The sequence below is a fragment of the Mustelus asterias genome, chromosome 30 (assembly GCF_964213995.1).
Source record: "Mustelus asterias chromosome 30, sMusAst1.hap1.1, whole genome shotgun sequence".
In the NCBI taxonomy this organism is placed as follows: Eukaryota; Metazoa; Chordata; class Chondrichthyes; order Carcharhiniformes; family Triakidae; genus Mustelus; species Mustelus asterias.
This window is the reverse complement of record NC_135830.1, coordinates 12454430-12471545: the sequence shown is the minus strand read 5'-3', so window position 1 is coordinate 12471545 and position 17116 is coordinate 12454430. Positions and strand designations below refer to the sequence as shown.

The following is a 17116-nucleotide window of genomic DNA, read 5'->3' as shown; positions in this document are numbered from 1 at the left end:
TTTTTGCTCATTTCTTTCCGGTGCATCCGGCGGGATTGTTTCACATAGGATTTGGTTTGAGAACCTGTGCAGAAACTGCAGAGAATCCATCAGCACAGCACGCTCGCTGGAAAAATATTTTCAAAAGGGTTGACTATGTAAGCGGACATTCATTTCGTCACCATTCACCTGTTCAGGGGATCCCATGATTGTCCGTTCAGGCAGCTGGCTGGATCTTTCTTTTTATTCATTAACGAGATGTGGGTGTCACTGGCTCGACCGGCAATTATTACCCATCAGTAATTTCCCTTGAGAAGGTGGTGGTGAACTGCCTTCATGAACCGCTGAAGTCTATGAGTGTAGGTACATTCATTGTGCTGTTGCAGGGGGTGGGGCCGGTGGGGTGGAGAGTGGGGGGGGGGGTTAGTTATTCCAGGACCTTGTCCCAGAGACCGAAAAGGAACAGCGATATATTTCCAAGTCAGGATGGTGATTGGCTTGGAAGAGAACTTCCAGGTGTTAGCGGTCTTGGATGCTGCCCAAGGTGCCTTTGGTGAGCTCCTGCATCATCCACGTAAGTGGGGAGTATTCACTCACACTCTTGAATTATGCCATGCAGATGGTGGATAGATTTTGGGGAATCAGGTGAGTTACTCGCTGCAGGATACAAATAGAAGGCATGTAAAATCGTCGGCTCCAACGCACCCCTCCCTGATGAGCTCAATGCATTCTACGCCCGTTTTGGGCAAGAGGTCAGCGTGAGCATGCCCTCTACCCTGGAAGCCCTGGATGAACCTGTATCTGGGGTCACCATTGCAGATGTCAGAGTAGCCTTCTCGAAGGTCAACCCATGGAAACCGACTGGGGTACCCGGACGAGCACACAGATCCTGCGCGGATCAGCTGACGGAGGTATTCACAGACATCTTCAACCTCTCTTTCCAATAATCAGAGGTCCCTATCTGCTTCAAGATAACGACCATCACCTCGGTACCTAAGAAAAACCAAGCTGTGTGTCTTAATGACTATCGGCCGGTGGCTCTGACAGCCATCATTATGAAGTGCTTCGAAAGGCTAGTCATGGCATGAACCAATTCCAGCCTCGCGGACTACCTGGATCCACTACAGTTTACCTACCGCCGCAACAGGTCCACAGCAGACGGCATCTGCCTGGCCCTGCACTCAACTCTGGAACACCTAGATAACAAGGACACCTATGATACACTCCGATTTGTTGACCACAGTTCAGCCTTCAACACTATTATTCCCACGAAAGTCACCTCCAAACTCCGTGGCCTGGGCCTTGACACCTCCCTCTGCGATTGGATCCTGAACTTCTTAACTCATAGACCACAATCAGTAAGAATAGGCAACAACACATCCTCCCCGATCACCCTCAACACTGGTGTTCCACAGCGCTGTGTTCTCAGCCCCCTACTATAACTCCGTATACACCTATGACTGTGTGGCCAAATTCCCCTCCAATTCGATTTTCAAGTTTGCTGACGACACCACCGTCGCGGGTCGGATCTCAAACAATGATGAGACAGAGTTCAGGAATAAGAACATAAGAACAAGAACATAAGAACTAGGAGCAGGAGTAGGACATCAGGCCCCTCGAGCCTGCTCCGCCATTCAATAAGATCATGGCTGATCTTTTTGTGGACTCAGCTCCACTTACCCGCCCTCTCATCATAACCCTTAATTCCTTTCCTGTTCAAAAATGTATCTATCCTTGCCTTAAGAAACATTCAATGAGGTAGCCTCAACTGCTTCACTGGGTAGGGAATGCCACAGATTCACAATCCTTTCTGTGAAGCGGTTCCTCCTCAACTCAGTCCTAAACCTGCTTCCCCTTATTTTGAGGATATTCCCCCTCGTTCTAGTTTCACCCGCCAGTGGAAACAACTTCCCTGCTTCTATCTTATCTATTCTCTTCATAATCCTATATGTTTCTATAAGATCTCCCCTCATTCTTCTGAATTCCAATGAGTATTGCCCCAGTCTACTGAGATAGAGAATCTGGTGAACTGATGCGGCAACAATAATCTCTCCCTCAATGTCAACAAAACGAAGGAGATTGTCATCGACTTCAGGGAGCGTAAAGGAAAACATGTCCCTGTCTACATCAACGGGGACGAAGTAGAAAGGGTCGAGATTCAAGTTTTTAGGTTTCCAGATCACCAACAACCTGTCCTGGTCCCCCATGCCGACACTATAGTTAAGAGAGCCCAGCAACGCCTCTACTTTCTCAGAAGACTAAGGAAAATTTGGCATGTCAGCTACGACTCTCACCAACGTTAACAGATGCACCATAGAAAGCATTCTTTCTGGTTGTAGCACAGCTTGGTATGGCTCCTGCTCTGCCCAAGGCCGCAAGTAACTACAAAAGGTCGTTAATGTAGCTCAATCCAGTACGCAAACCAGCTTCCCATCCATTGACTCTGCCTATATTTTCCGCAGCCTCAACAAAGCAGCCAGCATCAATAAGAACACTACGCAGCCCGGACATTCTCTCTTCCACCTTCTTCCGTCGGGAAAATGATACAAAAATCTGAGATCGTGTACCATACGACTCAAGAACAGCTTCTTCCCTGCTGCTGTCAGAATTTTGAATGGACTTACCTTGCATTAAGTTGATCTTTCTCTACACCTAGCTATGACTGTAACGCTACATTCTGCACCATCTCGTTTCCTTCTCTATGAAGGTACTTTTTGTCTGTATAACCCGCAAGAAACAATATTTTCACTGTATGTTAATGCATGTGACAATAATAAAACAGTTCAAATCAAATTCCCAGCCTCTGACCTATTCTTTTAGCCACTGCACGAACTGATAAAATGCATGCTGAGTCAAAATCGCTTGTCCTGCTCAGTGTGCAGAGAATTTTCAGCACTTTTGTTTCTTTTTTACTGAATGCATATTGTGGAAAATGTAGAGTTAATGTCATATGCATGGAAAATATTTAATTTAAGTAATATTGGTTAGTTGATTCACCGAGGAGAATGGGAAGTATTTGGGTAGTCTTTAGACAGCAGTTTGAATTCCAACACGGCAGGTTAAATCAGCAACTCAATTCAAAGGCAATCAGGGATGATTGTAAATGAATAAAGACAATCTCAATGATGGAACTTTGTCTCACAAGTAAACGCAGAGTTTCTGACAAAATTTCTGCCCGATTTCGAACCATAGGACCAATATGTAACAACCGCAGCAAGCTAGCATGTGGGCCAGTGGCGCAATGGATAACGTGTCTGACTACGGATCAGACGGTTCCCGATTCGCCTCCTGGCTGGTTCCGTGTAAGCTTTTAAAATAAGTTCGCAAATTCCATGTTACCTTCGATAAAAAATGCCTTCAATGATTTTAGACCCATTCAGATCAATGCCGACAAACTTTAGTCAGCTTCTCTGGAGAAATACTCTGGACATAATTCAAAATGTCTCAGAGAATTTACACAATTTTGTAAATTTGCGCCATAAAATTCAGCATTTCTGATTTTACAGAAAGCATTTGAGGTCGAGGTCAGAGCAAATATAATATGGCTGTAACATGGAGAATCGGATAATGTTCGGCAAGAAACTGAAATCATTCAGGTTTCTCTCACCCTACATGAGAAAGCTAAATAAATGTTTCTTCCTGGTTACGAACCGGGAAGCGCCCGCATGTTCAGCGAATGTGACAACCACTTCAAGACAGAAAGAAGTGACAGCATAGCGCTGGCAACTGGCCTGGCTGCAATGTTCCACTCAACTGTATTGCTGCAGGTTCTAATGGTGAGATTGAGAGCCCATGTCATTCAATACAAGAACACATCCGTTACTTTCAACCTGACATCTCAGCTTATGTTGTACTTCAAAATTAAAAAGCGTTCGTCCGGCAAATGTCAAAAGGAGCAATCATTTCTGCACAAGCATTAATGCTTCATTCTTATCTTCCTGCGAATAATTTCAACGAATTATACTCAGTATTTGTTTCATGGACTCATAGAATCCCTACAGTGCTGTAAAAGCCATTCGGCCCAACGAATTTGCAGCGACCCCAGAGTATCGAAACCAGGCCCTTTCCCCCATCCTATCTCCGTAGCACTACTCCTTTCCTTTGGCAAATCTATCTAACGCAAGGGGCAACTTAGCATACCCAATCCACCTAACCTGCGCATCTTCTTTCGATACTTGGTATTAATCCATTTATTTAATACATATGTCTTAATTCTGAATTTAATATCTCTGGAATGTGCAGTTGGTCTGTCTGCATTGTTCAACTCAGCTCGGTTACTGCAGGTTCTCAGGGTTAGACTGAGAGTTCAATTTAACTCAATATAATAAAACAACCGCTGCTTTCAACCTGGTGTCTCAACTAATCCAGAATTTCAAAATTTAAAAGCGTTCGTCCGGCAAATGTCGAAGGGAGCAATGATTTAATGCATCATTCTCGTCTTCTGTCGAATAATTTCAAGCAATTATATCCAGCATGTGTCATTATTCAACATTTAAGATCAATACATGTATTTAACACAGATGTCCTCTCTGAAATATACAACATTGAATTGCAAACATGACTGACCAACAAAAGAAATCGAGTCACTGGATAATAGACATCCCATGGTGCTTATTTGAGATTGACCAGTCATCTTTTAAACAAAATCAAACATGTTTCAAGGGAACAGATTGAAAAATGACCTGTTAGTTATACTTGATCCCTCTTTTTTCTCTGTGTGAATCATTCTGGCGCTGAAATCTCGTTCATCTACAGGAGGCCCAGCAGGTCCGCACTGATCCACGATTTCCTCATCTGCCTGAGTGGTTTTTCCTAATTCTTTATCATGAAGGACAATTTTTAAAAAATACTTATGGAAATTGTGCGCCATTTCCTCTAGTTCACTTACAGTTTTGCTTGTGTCTATGTCTTAGGGCCCACAATACCATTAGACATGTTTCAGATGGCGATTACATATGTTAGTCTCCATCTATATAAATCCATTAAATACTGTTGTGGACTGAACGAGTTGCGAATGTGTACAAACATTTATTTCCTGACATTGCGTCCTAAGGTACAGCATTTCTGATATTCCTGAAAGCATTTGAATTGATGTTACATCGAGATTCGTGTAATGTTGCGTAATGAACTTAAATCATACAAACTTCGCACACGCTTAATGAGAAATGTCCAACAGCGCTCCTACCCAGTTTTGAGCCACAAACATTTCCGTGACTGTAACATTGAACAACCCTCTCTCCATATCCCCTCCCAGTTTCCTGGAGCCTTTGACCGCGGCCTGCTCACACAGTTTATTTAAACAGAGTACGTTCCGAATCAAAGAAAACTTATACACATTGAACAGATTTCGCAAAGTGGTGACTGTGATCTTTAAACCAACCCCAAGTAAATTTTCCCTCGTGCCCACTGAGCTTCAGAATGTTTCCTGGAGGCTGGTGTGGTTTCTGTCAGCACTAACAATCCAAATTTTTCTGATGATAATATACAGACCAGGATTACATTCCCCGCCCACCTCTTCCATCTCCCCCAGTCTCTGAAAGTGCGCCCGTTCCCCTATCAAGACACTGACTGTAGCCAGGCTCGGACGCTTTTCTTTCCATGTCAGCACCAGATCGCCACCAAGTGGTCTCACAGAACCAGAGTCACATAGGGAAGTGAGGCATGAACATCCCCAGGGTAGAGAACAAATTATTAAAGGCGGGGATTAGAACGGGTATCTTCAAATATGACTCTGTGCTTATCTGTTTGTCGGATTGAAATCGGCAGTTTGTTTGTGTCGTTGCTCCTGGGAACAGTTTCATTCGAGGTTGGCTTGGTTTCCTTTTGCTGTACATTGTGGCTACATCTACCGCGATTTTACACAAGCCACAACAGACAGGAGCTGCATTCTGTATTAATAGGCAGTTTTTGTACAGGGCTGAGCTTGTTTTCTGTCACTGTGAGTCTGAAAGCGCAGTAATATACGACGGCGTCAGCCAGCTTCAGACCCGAGATGGTTAAAGTGCTGAATTTATTCTCCGTCTGGAGCTCAACAGAGAAACGGCTTTTGGCAAAATCGGCTTTGTCTTCAGCGCCGCTATAGTATTTCGAAAGTATAAACTGAGGCTGTGAGTCCGGGTGCTGCCGGTACCAGTATAGATAGTAGTAGTTCGCTTCAGTATCATATTTACAATTTAAAGTCACCGCTTCTCCTTCTGTCCTAACATCTGAGGACGGCGACTGAGTGACAGAATCTCCATGAATCAGATCTGAAAAAACAAATATAAAAATATCTGACCGGCGACTGTTGAAAATTTTGTTTTACACCATGTTTCAAAATGTAAAAAAAAAGTTGAAATGTGTTTGGCCCACATTTACCTGTCAGAAATATTGCCCACACAACCCAGATCCTGAGCAGCCGCATTGTCTCTGTCCGCTCTGTCGAAGAGGAGTTGGGGATTCTGAAGACACCCGTTCTAAACCCCGCCCTCAGTAATCTGCTGTGAGTCTCAGGATGTTTTCACTTCGCTTTCTGACGTTCCCAGTGACATTGAGAATAGGCAGGCTGGTGAGCTGGCTGTCATTGGCTGATTGCCAATGATTGGAAACACTCAGAGCTGCGTCACAATCAGTGCTTTATGGGAGGAATATTTCAGCTTTCCACAGCAGATGGTGACATTTAAACCCGATTCTGATCATTGTGGGCGTCAAACTCAAGCTTGGTCCCGGATTTGGTTCATTCAGGATCAGTCCGTTTAAGCCTTACCATCGGGGGAGTGGCTCAACCATGACTGCGAGATTTTCCTCATGAAGCACTGAGGCAATTATTGACCAATTATTGCATTTTATGTCGGAGTGGCTGATTGACTCACCACATTGCCAGCGTCCCTGCCGCTTGAAGAGAAACTCATAATTCAAGGCTAAAGCGAGGATCTGTTGGTGAAGGAAGGAGCGGTTATACCGCCGTTCAGCTGTCTGATAATCAGCTATGGAATCCTTCCCACCATAGTTAAAAGGTAGGGACATGTTTTTGTGACGATATGCTTAAAAAGTATACCTGCCGCTTTGGAGCAAAGGTACTGGCTGTCACTATACGTTCCGTGGAACAACCTTGAACGATAAACATTTCCACTAATGTGCGCAGGATTTCTCTCAATGACACCTCTGTTTAAAATTATTAACTTAAATCGGGTTAGTTATGGTATATTCAATGAGCCACGACCCTCGAAGTTTGGAATTTGTTTAAGAGATATTAATGTCAGCGCTTCCAGTAACTCGACAATCATGTGTTCAAAACGCGAGAGCAAAGTTGAGACAGCCGATTTACAGTCCCCAGAGGATATGTAAAGCTTGTCCTCATTACCTATAATTCAATACCAGCCGGCTAGGAAAACCTTTCAGTATCACTTCTATTCATAAGAGAAATGAACATAATAGCAATGATTACAGTATAATAATTCAGATTTCAGCTATCATTGTAGGTTTTTCATTCATTTTCTCACATCCTTTTCCACATCAGACACACCTTCTCTCACTCGCTCTGGCCTGTGAACAATATCAGGCCCCAATCCTTCTTCATGGGGATGTTTTTGTAATGATTATTGACCACTTTATCTTCTTCAAAACATTGAGGCAAATTGGGTTCAAGCATTTAAATTATCAGTGCACACAGTGCAGAAGGAGGCTATTTGGCCCATCAAGTCTGCACCCTCCACAATCCCAAAGAGGCCCTACCCTTATAATCCCATCTATTGATCCGATTAGTCCTGCTAACACTAAGGGACAATTTAGTATGGCCAATCAACCTAACTTTGGACTGTGGGAGGAAACCGGAGCACCCAGACGAGAACGTGCAAACTCCACATAGGCAGTGACCAGAGGCCCTGGCGCTGTGAGGCAGCAGTGCCACCGTGCCGCCCACTGATGCCTATTCTGAGAAGTGTTCCGATGGCGATGGACAGAAGGGGAGAGAATCTTTGATTATTCATTGGCCCCGCCTGACAGTTTCCTTTGGTGGCTCAGTGGATATTTGCCGGACTGATTTAAGATGCCGCGCAGAAAATTAGGTTCTGAATCGTTAAACTAAATATTGGGAGCAAGTAAAGAATTTACGGGTGAAAAGTGGAAACTAGAGGTGGGAAGGAACAGAGTGGGAAAATAAATTGAAAGGAACAAGGACAATTAACATGTAACCAATTAAGGCTCCACAGATGTACTTGTGGAGTCTACTTTTAATATGTTGCGAATTTAAATCGTAAAGTAATATAGTTCTACGAGTGGATCTCGCGATCTATTGTTGTGCTTTGTATTATTTGCAGGTTGAGAAATATCCCTCTGGCTCTCACACCGCTGAGTGAATTATTGCTGCTGTTCAGCAGTGTGAGAGCGCCCTCTGCTGCGTAGTCACTGGAATTGTCGCTGTGGGATTTTGACAGGGACCCGCGACATCTCTGGAGCAGTGTGGGGACTCATGGCACTGAAATACACAGCTGTGTCGGAGATCAGGACTTTGCTAATCGTTAACTCGGTAATCTTGGTAGTTTTACGAAACTTTGATCTCAACATTAGGGCTTGCAGTTTGTTATCCCTCCAAAGTGATAAAGCATGTGCGAGATGGATACTCAGCGAGAGCCTGGTGTCCTCGTGCATCAGTCGCTGAAAGTAAACGTGCAGTTACAGCAGGCAGTAAAGAAGAAAAATGATATGCTAGCCTTCATAGCAAGAGGATTTGAGCATAGGAATAGGGATGTTTTGCTGCAATTCTATCGGGCATTGTTGGGGCCACACCCGGAATATTGTGTGTAGCTTTGACGTCCTTATACGAGAAAGGACGTCCTTGCTATAGAGGGAGCACAGAAAAGGTTTTCCAGGCTGTTGCTTGGGATGTTAGGTTTGTCATTTCAGTAGAGAATAAATCAGTTAGAATCATATTCATTGGAGTTCAAAAGAGTGAGAGGAGATCTCATTGAAACTGATAAAATTCTAAGAGGATGACATAGACACATAGAAGCTAGAAGCAGGAATAAGCCATTCGGCCCATCGAGCCTGCTCCGCCATTCATTTTGATCATGGTTGATCATCAAACTTAATATGCTGATTCCCCCTTCCTCTCATACGCTTTGGTCCCTTTAGTCCCAAGAGTTATATCTAATTTCTTCTTGAAATCAGAAAACGCTTTGGCCTCAAATACATTCTGTGGTAGTGAATTCTATACATTCACCACCTTCTGAATGAAGAAATTTCTTCCCACCTTAGTTCTAACAGGCTTACCCTTTTTCCTCAAACTATGACACCTAGTTCTGGACTCCCCCATCACTGGGAGCATTCTTTCTGAATCTACCCTGCCTAACCCTGTTAGAATTTTATAAGTTTATATGAGATCCCTCCCACTCTTCTAAACTCGTGAATACAATCCTAACCGATTTAGTCTCTCTTCATCTGATAAACTTGCCATCCCAGGAATCAGCCTGTTAAACCTTTGCTATGCTCCCTCTCTAGGATTCGACAGAATAGATTCCGAAAGAATTTTCCCGATGATGGGAGAGTCCAGAACTAAGTGTCGCAGTTTGAGGGTAAGGGTGAGCAGAAGATTTCTTCACCCAGAGAGTGGTGAATGTATGGAATTAACTACCACAGGAAAGTAGTTGAGGCCAAAACGTTGTGTGATTTTATGAAGAACCTAGATGTCGCTCTTTAGGCTGAAGGGATCAAGGGATATAGATGGAGGGCAGGATCAGGATTTTGAATTTGATAATCAACTATGATCAAAATGAATTGCGGAGCATGTTAAAAGGACCGAATGGCCTACACTTGCTTCTCGTTTCTAAGTGTCTATGCACTATGGAGGATCCGTGATGTGGAGATGCTGGCGTTGAATTTGTGTGGACACGTTAAGAAGTCTCACAACAGCAGGTTAAATTCCAACAGGTGACTCGCCTGATGAGGGAACAGCACTCTGAAAGCTCGTGATTTCAAATAAACCTGTTGGTCTTTAACCTGTGAGACATCTTACACTGGAATATGTCAGGGTGTTGAATCTAACAGAACAAATAATCTCACTCATAAATTAGCACTCGTTCATTCTGAAACTATGCCCTCTGTCCCTGGACTCTCCCACGAGCGGAAACATACTCTCAGCATTTAGGCTCTCAAGACCTTCAATAATCCTATGTTTCAATGAGGGTACATGTCATTTTTCTAAATTCCAATGAGTAGTGTCCCAACCTGTTTAATCTTTCCTCATAAAGCAATCCCTCCATACTCGGGATCAGCCTTGTGAACCTTCCCTGAACTACCTGCAATGAAATATATATGTCGTTAAATAAGGGGACCAAAGCTGGTGACGGAACTCCAGATGTGGTCTCATCAATACCTTTTACAGCTGCAGCAAAACTTCTCTACTCTTATACTCCAACACCCTTGAAATAAAAGTCAACATCCCATTATCCTTCTTGATTACTTGCTGCACATGCCTGCTAACTTTCAGTGTTTCATGCACAAGTACCCCTAAGTCCCTTTGTGTGGCAGTGTTATCCAGTTTCCCTATTTGCATAGCACTCTGTTCGTTTGTTCTCCCATCCAAATTGAACACTTTCAGATTTCCCCGCATTAAATTTCATTTTCCAGCTTTTCGACTACTTCGATAACCTGTCAAAATCTCGATATCAACCGTTTGTATCCCTGTCGCAATTTGCCTTTCCACCTCTTCTTGTGTCTGAAAATATTGCTACGATATATTTGCTTCCTCCCTCCAAGTCATTAACATTTATTGTAAACAGTTGTGATCCCAGTATTAATCCCGCTGGAACCCTACTGTTACACGTCACCAAACTGAAAACCCTTTATCCTAACTTGCTGCTTCCTGCCATCAGCCAATTCTCTACCTACAAATATACTACCCCCAACATCATGGGCTCTTATGTTATGAGTTAACATTTTGTGAGGTACCTTGTCGAACACCTTCTGTAAGTCCAAAAACAATACATCTACTGGTCCCCTTCGATCCACTCTGGAGGGACTTCTCGAAGTAATCTAATAAATTAGTCAGACATGATTTTCTTTTTCTTTTCATGAATTCATGCCTTTGGAATCCATTCCTACCTTGTGTGTGCATCAATATGATTGTGTTCCCCGAGAGGGTAAGCACATTTTTGCCATCACCAACTGCATTCACTTATTCGTATACCTCAATGGCAATTGGTACAGAGAATAAAAACGTGTTTGAAAGTTGCGAGAAAGATTGACTGATTCTGGCTATGTTGAGTGAATATTGCTTATTGACTCACTATCCGTAGTGACACAGAAAAGAATGATTGAAATTTTCACTGATCAACATTTAACCAGACAGTGGAATCAATCGTTGTGATGGAGGCTTCCAGTTCTATATCTGCAACCGCAGCATCAATTTCTATCAGCTACTGTAAACCGATATTTCTAATAGGTTGGAAAAGTACAGCAGCATGATCCAATGTATCTCGTTTCATTTTAAATGAATATTCATAGATCGATTTGTATGACAATTTACTGAATAACATCAAGACTGGCAAAGTTTGGACACTATTTCCCTGTTGCAGAAGGACACAAAGTGTTTCTACTTCGGGAATATAAGGAGAAACAGCAATAGTTTTTTTGTCTTGGGGTGCTCTCAAACCTCCACCCGTTCAGTTGGCAGCAAACTTTCCTGAACAATTTTCCGACAGAAATAATGCAGCAGTTTAAACTCAGGGCTTTCACTGCCTGGATCCAATTCAATTCCTCGTCTCGATGTTGTGCTAATTGTTATAATTCACACTCAGTTACTGGTTTGAAAACAGTCATGTTGGGCTCGGTACCTTAACTCCATGCCTTGCTCCACATTTGTTGCAAGCCCTGCTGAGAACTTCCAGTTCTTTCTGTTTTTATTCTGACGTGAATCATAGGAGGAGGAGCAGACCACTCGGTCCATCGAGATTATTCCACCACTCAATACCATCATGCTGATCTTGGGCTGCAACTTCGTTTTTCCACCAGCTCCTCAGATCCCTGAATTCCCCAAGAGACCAGAAACCTGTTTCCCAAACTTAAATGTGCTCGATGATGGGGCATACATAACTGTCAGGTACAGAGAATGTAAAAGATTCTCAACCCTTTGAGTGAAGTAGCGTTTCCTTATCGTGGCCCCAAATGATCAGCCTCTTATCTGGGCCGCACTGGGTTAGATTCCCCGACCAGCAGAAAAAAATCTCACAGCCTCCATCCTATCAAACCTAATCAGAGTTGTGTCGGTTTAATGAGATCGCCTCTTATTCTTCGAAACTCCAGAGAATTTCAGCACAATTTACTCAGCCTCTCATCAGACGACAACTACCTCACCCCAGGGAGCAGTCTGGTGAACCTTCTCTTTACAGTTTCCAATGCAAAAATATCGTTTTTTTAAATGTGACTATCATATCTGCACAGAATACTCAATATGTGGTCTCAACAAAACCCTGTGCAACAGCAGCAACACCTCGTTATTCTTGGACTGCAGTCTGCCGGCAGTAAAGACCAAAATGTAATTTCCCTTCCAATTATCTGCTGCACCAACATGTTAACTTTATGCATTCCTTGTACAAACGCATCTATTCTATTAGAACCATAGAACCATGGAAAATTACAGCTCAGAAACAGGCCTTTTGGCCCTTCTTGTCTGTGCCGAACCATTTTTTGCCTAGTCCCACTGACCTGCACTTGGACCATATCCCTCCACACCTCTCTTATCCATGAACCCGTCCAAGTTTTTCTTAAATGTTAAAAGTTGCCACTTTATCCGGCAGCTCATTCCACACTCCCACCACTCTCTGCGTGAAGAAGCCTCCCCTAATATTCCCTTAAAACTTTTCTCCTTTCACCCTTAACCCATGCCCTCTGGTTTTTTTCTCCCCTCGCCTCAGCGGAAAAAGCCTGCTTCCATTCACTCTATCTATACCCATCAAAATCTTATACACCTCTATCAAATCTCCCCTCAATCTTCTACGCTCCAGGGAATAAAGTCCCAACCTATTCAATCTCTCTCTGTAACTCAGCTTCTCAAGTCCCGGCAACATCCTTGTGAACCTTCTCTGCACTCTTTCAACCTTATTTACATCCTTCCTGTAACTAGGTGACCAAAACTGTACACAATACTCCAAATTCGGCCTCACCAATGCCTTATATAACCTCACCATAACACTCCAACTTTTATACTCGATACTCCGATTTATAAAGGCCAATGTACCAAAGGCAGTCTTTACGACCCTATCCACCTGTGACGTCACTTTTAGGGAATTCTGTACCTGTATTCCCAGATCCCTCTGTTCAACTGCACTCTTCAGAGTCCTAATTTGGTTTGTTCTTCCAAAGTGCAATATCTCACACTTGTCTGCGTTAAATTCCATTTGCCATTTTTCAGCCCATTTTTCTAGTTGGTCCAAATCCCTCTGCAAGCTTTGAAAACCTTGCTCACTGTCCACTACACCTCCAATCTTTGTATCATCAGCAAACTTGCTGATCCAATTTACCACATTATCATCTAGATCATTGATATAGATAACAAACAACAATGGACCAACACCGATCCCTGCGGCACACCACTAGTCACAGGCCTCCACTCAGAGAAGCAATTGTCCACAACCACTCTCTGGCTTCTTCCATTGAACCAGTGTCTAATCCAATTTACTACCTCCCCATGTATACCTAGCGACTGAACCTTCCTAACTAACCTCCCATGAGGGACGTCGTCAAAGGCCTTGCTGAAATCCAGGTAGGCAACATCCACCGCCTTCCCTTCATCCACTTTCCTGGTAACCTCCTCGAAAAACTCTGATAGATTGTTCAAACATGACTTACCACGCACAAAGCCATGTTGGCTCTCCCTCATAAGGCCCTGCCTATCCAAATATTTGTAGATCCTATCCCTTATCACACCTTCCAATAACTTGCCCACCACCGACGTCAAACTTACTGGCCTATAATTTCCCGGATTTCTTTTGGAACCTTTTTTAAACAACGGAACAACATGAGCCACCCTCCAATCATCCGGCACCTCCCCCGTGAATACTAACATTTTACATATGTCTGCCAGGGCCCCTGCACGTTCAACACTAGCTTCCCTCAAGGTCCGTGGGAATACCCTGTCCGGTCCTGGGGATTTATCCACTCTGATTTGCCTCAAGACATCGAGCACCTCCTCCCCTTTAATCTGTAAAGGTTCCATGGCCTCCCTACCAGTTTGCCCTACTTCCGTAGACTCCATGCCCGTTTCCTCAGTAAATACGGATGCAAAAAAATCATTTAGTATCTCCCCCATCTCTTTTGGTTCCATACACAGTCTACCACTCTGGCCTTCAAGAGGACCAATTTTATCCCTCACTATCCTTTTGTTCCTAACATACCTATAGAAGCTCTTTGGATTTTCCTTCACTCTGTCTGCCAAAGCAACCTCATGTCTTCTTTTAGCCCTCCTGATTTCCCTCTTAAGTAGCTTCTTGCACTTTTTATACTCCTCGAGCATTTGATCTGTTCCTTCCTGCCTGTACATTTCATACAACTCTCTCTTCCTCTTAATCAGTGTTACAATCTCCCTCGAGAACCAAGGTTCCTTATTCCGATTTACTTTGCCTTTAATCCTGACATGAACATACGAACTCTGCACTCTCAAAATTTCTCCTTTGAAGGCCTCCCACTTTCCATTTACATCCTTACCAGAGAACAGCCTGTGCCAATCCACACTTCCCAGATCCCTTCTCATTAGATCAAATTTGGCCTTTTTCCAGTTCAGAACTTCAACCCGAGGACCAGATCTATCCTTATCCACGATCAGGTTGAAACTAATGGCATTATGATCACTGGATCCAAAGTGTTCCCTCACACTCACATCCATCACCTGCCCGAACTCATTTCCCAATAGGAGATCCAATATCGCATCCTCTCTAGTTGGCACCTCTATATACTGATGTAGAAAATTCTCAGTATCATTTTCAGCTCTTCAGATACGTTCTGCTCTTTCTATTTTTACGAAGAAGAGAACATCTATTCGCTGTCCAAAATTGCACCTGATCTACCCTTTGTCCGCCTTTACCCAAAAGCTTCCATCAGCTGAAATTTGCGTGCAGGCTCCAGCGAGAATTGAACTCACGACCCCTGGTTTACAAGACCAATGCTCTAACCACTGAGCTATGGAGCCAAATGCTAGAAATTGCCCGCAGTATGTGTAACATTATCAGTGGAGTGAGGAACAGGATGGGGTTTGAGGTCGGAGATTTTTGATGAACGTGGAAATGTCTGAAGTGGAGAGCAGGAAGTTAAAAGACACAACTTGAAAGTGACATGATTTGACATGTGTGCTGTGTGTGTATCTGACATGTATGTTGTGCTTGTCATGTGATTCTTCTTCAGAGTTTATCGTTAATGTTACATCTCTGACTTTTCCAGCTCCGATGCAAGTTCATCCAGCTGGACGATTTAGATGTTGCACCCTTCACAGACCCTGTGAGGCGTGTTTTCATTAAATGAAGAATTGAGCAAGAAGTTATTCACTCCGTGAGTGGGAATTGAACCCGCGTCACGGCGCCGATCCTGATCACTCGACTCTCACTGACGTTGATGTGAGAGATTTGCAATGAGTTGATCATCTCTGTACCCATTGCTTTATTTTCAATAACTTTCAATAAAAATAAGTCACAATGAGGAATGACGGGAAGCGGGAGCCTCAGTTAGAAAATCCCAATCTACCCCTGGGCCCGGACTGCAGACTCAATGTTTGCGATCCTGTTGTTTATATCAGCACAGTAAGAAGTCTCACAACACCAGGTTAAAGTCCAACAGGTTTATTTGGTAGCAAATACCATAAGCTTTCGGAGAACAGCTCCTTCGTCCGATGGAGTGGATATCTGTTCTCAAAGAGTGCAAACAGACACAGAAATCAAATTACAGAATACTGATTAGAATGCAAATCTCTACAGCCAGCCAGGTCTTAAATGTACAGACAATGTGGGTGGAGGGAGCATTCAACACAGGTTAAAGAGATGTGTATTGTCTCCAGACAGAACAGCTAGTGAAATTCTGCAAGTCCAGGAGGCAAGCTGTGGGGGTTACTGATAATGTGACGTAAATCCAACATCCGGGTTTAGACCGTCCTCATGTGTGCGGAACTTGGCTATCAGTTTCTGCTCAGCGACTCTGCGCTGTCGTGTGTCGTGAAGGCAGCCTTGGAGAACGTTTACCTGAAGATCCAAGGCTGAATGCCCGTTTATAGCAGCAGACAGCCTTTCACCCTGTGTTCCCGTTTGTATTCTCTATCGGAGCAACTCCAATCCTTCCCCAGTTTTGACCAATGCTGATCTCAACGCGAAACTTCAGCTCTTCTCCCCTCACAGATGCTGCCAGGCTTGCTGAGATGTTTTAGCATTTTCCCTTTTTTTTTCCGATTCCAACATCAGCAATAATTTGCTCCACTCCTTCCACACTCGCTCCTTTACATCACCAACTGTTTACCATTGTCTGATTCTCCTATTTCTTCCTGCCAAAAACGACACGGCTCAAATTACTGCATTCATTCTGAACTGCTGGAATTCAGCTGCAGAGACCAAAACTTCAACCCACTCTGACAGCGGCTGAACTCGAACTCAGAGCTGCACATACACTGGGCGTTAAACCACTGATCCAAACTGCTCCGCCACGCGACCATGTTAAACGGCCAGCCCTTTACGGAAAACGTTACTGAAATTCATTAGCAGCAAAGGAGCAAAGGAGCCCATCAGTTGGCTTGAGCCTGCTTTTTCACTTAATCAATTCGTCCGGAACTGTGTAACAAACAAGAATCACACCAGTCGGAAACAGAATGAGCTGCAGTGAAGGACCGACATCATTTAAACTGTCCTTAACCTTGTCTCGTTCCCAATATCCTGCCAGAAATTACATGAAAACCTCCTGTTGAATTTGCTCAGTCTTCACTTCAGGACACTTGGAAAGATTATGTTTTATATGTTCCACCAGGCAATAACAGACATTTGTTTTTACGGCTTGGATGAGAGAAACAGATCTTCATTTCCTGACCTGTAATCTAAATAGCAGTGCAAGTGTCAAACTCTAACCACCAGACCAGCCTGTTATACAATTTTTCCTTATCCACGCTGCTTTTGTTATTTTAATTTTCGTGCCA

General features: G+C 43.6%; 1 non-coding gene and 1 gene segment (V, D, J or C); one reads left to right on the top strand and one right to left on the bottom strand.

Moving 5' to 3' along the window:
- Nucleotides 1-17116, top strand: part of LOC144481024 (Ig heavy chain C region-like) — a 369241-nt gene that overhangs the window by 50086 nt on the left and 302039 nt on the right.
- trnat-ugu (transfer RNA threonine (anticodon UGU)) lies at nt 15067-15139 on the bottom strand. The gene has a single exon. It is a non-coding gene; the product is annotated as a tRNA-Thr (tRNA).